This window comes from Micropterus dolomieu, linkage group LG12 (assembly GCF_021292245.1).
Source record: "Micropterus dolomieu isolate WLL.071019.BEF.003 ecotype Adirondacks linkage group LG12, ASM2129224v1, whole genome shotgun sequence".
In the NCBI taxonomy this organism is placed as follows: Eukaryota; Metazoa; Chordata; class Actinopteri; order Centrarchiformes; family Centrarchidae; genus Micropterus; species Micropterus dolomieu.
Genome location: NC_060161.1, coordinates 21,988,463 through 21,992,299, shown reverse-complemented (window position 1 = coordinate 21,992,299; position 3,837 = coordinate 21,988,463).

Sequence of the window (3,837 nt, the reverse complement as noted above, 5' to 3'; positions counted from 1 at the left end):
AGAAAGCACAAGACTACGAGAAAGGGGAGAAGTTGTGTTAGTAACATGCAATAATGGGATGAGGTTGCATACAGAGGGAGAGAAAGTAGAGGAGAGAGGAGCTCAGTGCATCATAGGAAATCCCCCGGCAGTCTAGGCCTATAGCAGCATAACTAAGGGATGGTTCAGGACTACCTGAGCCATCCCTAACTATAAGCTTTATCAAAGAGGAAAGTCTTAAGCCTACTCTTAAATGTGGAGATGGTGTCTGCCTCCTGAACCCAAACTGGAACCTCGTTCCACAGGAGAGGAGCTTGATAGCTGAACGCTCTGGCTCCGAGTCTACTTTCGGAGACTCTAGGAACCACAAGTAACACAACCACTTAGGTCATATTAAGATTGAGAGCAATAAGGGGAAGTTGTCTGTTCATGAAACCAACATGTAGCAGTTCTCACCCAATAATGGGGAAATCATTATGTAGTCTTAAGGCATTGTCTGGGACTAGCTTGGAAACACAGGAACTGTGATGAACTCCTCCGAGTAAGACAGGTTAAAGCTGGCGTTGTCGAAACCTGGAAACTTCTGTTCAGTAGATTTTAAAGCAAGTTTATTTGTATAGCACCTTTCAACAACAAGGCATTTCAAAGTGCTTTACACAAAATATAAAAGCAACAGGAAGGTATACATGAACAATCTTTTTCTGCTTGTGCAGAATTTACTGCCCTTTTGTCAACTTTTACAGAAATTAACTGTATTTGTTCCTGTGATTTTTAGCTGTGTTATTGTTACCATTCTTGCTGACGACATTTCCAAGGAAGTAGGCTACATTTTCATTTTTCGGGCTACGTCAGAGGAGCTATTTCACCACTACATTCTGAATGAAGAGCTCTTATTGTGAAATGTCATCCTTGGCAGTTTTGAGTGTACGGACTGGACCTGTGCTGTTGAAAGACCTGACATAATGAGACATTTCTAACTACATACACCACGGGTCCTCTTACATGGAAGTCGCCATGTCGTGCAGCCATGTTTCTACAGTAGCCCAAATGGACAAACTACTCTACGGAGTGTGTTTCGTCATTACATTGAATACATAGGAACAAGAAGAACAAGTAACATTAATAGTAGTCGTATTAGACTGGTTTGTTATAAGAAAAAAGTATGGTGTGTAATATGGTTAGTTGCTGTCCTTGTAGAGTGAACTAGATGTCTGTGTGATGTTTATATGCTCTGATATTTCTCTCCAAAGTGCGCTCACTGTGCAACAAACTGGACTTCGTGGGGAAAGACAGACTTTTATTATTCTTTTGTTCTGTGCTTCACGGAGACGTGGCAGTGTGGATTGATACCGGACTCCGCAGAGTACAAAGCGGACCGCGACACAGAGCTCTCTGGCAAAACAAAAGGTGGAGGTGTTTTTATATCAATAACGGCTGGTGTACCGACGTGACAGTGATCCAGCAGCTATGTTTACGTGTACGACTCACAGTGCATGCTGGTCAACCGGATACTGTGTGTGGAGCAGACAAACCCGGACTCCCTTGTTATTGTTCTTGGTGACTTTAACAAAGGAAACCTCAGCTAAGTACTCCCAAAATACAGACAGTTTATAAAGTGTCTAACCAGAGAGGGGAACACTTTGGATCACTGCTACACCACAGTAAGCAGTGCCTATCACGCCGTCACAAGCGCTCCACTGGGACACTCTGATCACGTCATGGTCCACATGAATTCAGCTTACATACAGAAACTAGAACTCTATAAATCTGTGGTGAGGACGTCTAAGCAGTGGACCAGTGAAGCTCTTGGATGAGTTTACTGATGCTGTGATGTCCTACTTCAGCTTCTGTGAGGACAGCTGTATACCAACACAGACCAGGGTGAGTTATAACAATGACAAACCCTGGTTCACAGCTAAACTCAAACAAAAAGGAGGAGGCATTTAGGAATGTGGACAGGGTGCAGGGTGTTAAAGTACAGATTTAGCAAGGAGGTGCGAGAAGCTAAACGACTGTACACAGGCTGAAGAACCAGTTCTCTGCAAATGACGCCACTTCTGTCTGGAGGGGGTTCAGACAGATCACAAACTATAAACCCAAAGCTCCCCACTCCATCAACGACGCTCACCTGGCAAATGAGCTGAACCAGTTCTACTGCCGCTTTGAGAGTCAATTAGACACCATCCCCCGTGACCCCTCCGCTCAGCTTCAGGCGCAGTCCACCATCTCCTCCCCCCTCTCCTCAGAGTTGGCAAGCTCCACCCCCTCCCCTCCTCTCTCCCTCACAGAGAGGGAAGTCAACGGTCTTTTCAGGAGGAAGAAACCCCGCAAAGCAGCTGGGCCGGACTCTGTCTCCCCATCCACCCTGAAGCACTGTGCTGATCAGCTGTCTCCGGTGTTCACAGACATTTTTAACACCTCAATGAAGTCATGCCATGTGCCAGCCTGCTTCAAAGCCTCCACTATCATCCCTGTCCCCAAGAAACCAAGGACCACAAGACTAAACAACTTCAGACCCGTCGCCCTGACCTCTGTGGTAATGAAGTCCTTTGAGCGCCTTGTGTTGTCCAACCTTACATCCATCACAGACCCACTCCTGGACCCCCTGCAGTTCGCCTACAGAGCCAACAGGTCTGTAGATGATGCAGTAAACATGGCCCTTCACTACATTCTCCAGAACCTGGACTCCCCAGGAACCTACGCCAGGATCCTGTTTGTGGATTTCAGCTCTGCTTTCAAAACCATCATCTCAGCTCTGCTGCAGGACAAGCTCTTTCAGCTGAACGTGCCTGACTCCACCTGCAGGTGGATCACAGACTTCCTGACGGACAGGAAGCAGCATGTAGGAAGCATCACCTCCCTCACCAAAAAGGCCCAGCAGAGGATGTCCTTCCTGCGGCAGCTGAAGAAGTTCAGCCTGCCAAAGTCAGGGATAGTACACTTCTACACTGCCATCATTGAGTCCATCCTCACCTCCTCCATCACCATCTGGTACGCTGCTGCAACCGCCAGGGACAAGGGCAGGCTGCAGCGTATCATTTGCTCTGCAGAGAAGGTGATTGGCTGCAATCTTTAGTCTCTTTAGGACCTGTACTCCTCCAGGTCTCTGCGGCGAACAGGAAATATTGCAAGAGGCTGCGGTCCATCAGGACCAAAACCTATCGCCACAAAAGTGGCTTCTACCCATCTGCAGCTAGCCTCATCAACAAGGCCCAGGTCCCCCACTGACACTCCCCCCTTTCAAATAACGCAAATGTCTCTGCACATGTAAATATTATTTCATTTCATATCATGCACAAACCTGTCACATTGCACATATTTGTTGTGTATTGTATATTTATGTACACAATATCCTCTTCTGTTGAAATACGTCTGCACAACACAAACCAGAGTAATGCATGTAAATATCTGCCACATTGTTCCTTCTCTCGACTGTCCCTTGGGATTACAACATTAGTCCAACATCGTCGAGCCTGCTAGCCACATTAGATGCGCAATATGCTAACGTCAAGTTAGCTAACCTTTAAAATAAACAGTAAAACAACACAAAACACGGCAACACTTACAGCTTCCAAGTTTGAAGTGGGGTCATCTACAGGCCATGGAGATATGTCCTTGAACCGTTACAGAGCTTGTTACAGTTGTGAAACTTTTGTGGCACTAATATATTAATTTTACACCCACTGAAGTGTAAAGTATGAACTATTGCATTATAGGAGACTGAGACAGTTAAATATATACTTGCATGGCTATTTTGGGGGTTTAAATCTACAAAGATGATGTCACCAGTGTACATTTTCAAATTAAATGCTGATCATTGACTGTTTATAAATGGTTAAAGCCAATTTAGACAATTAT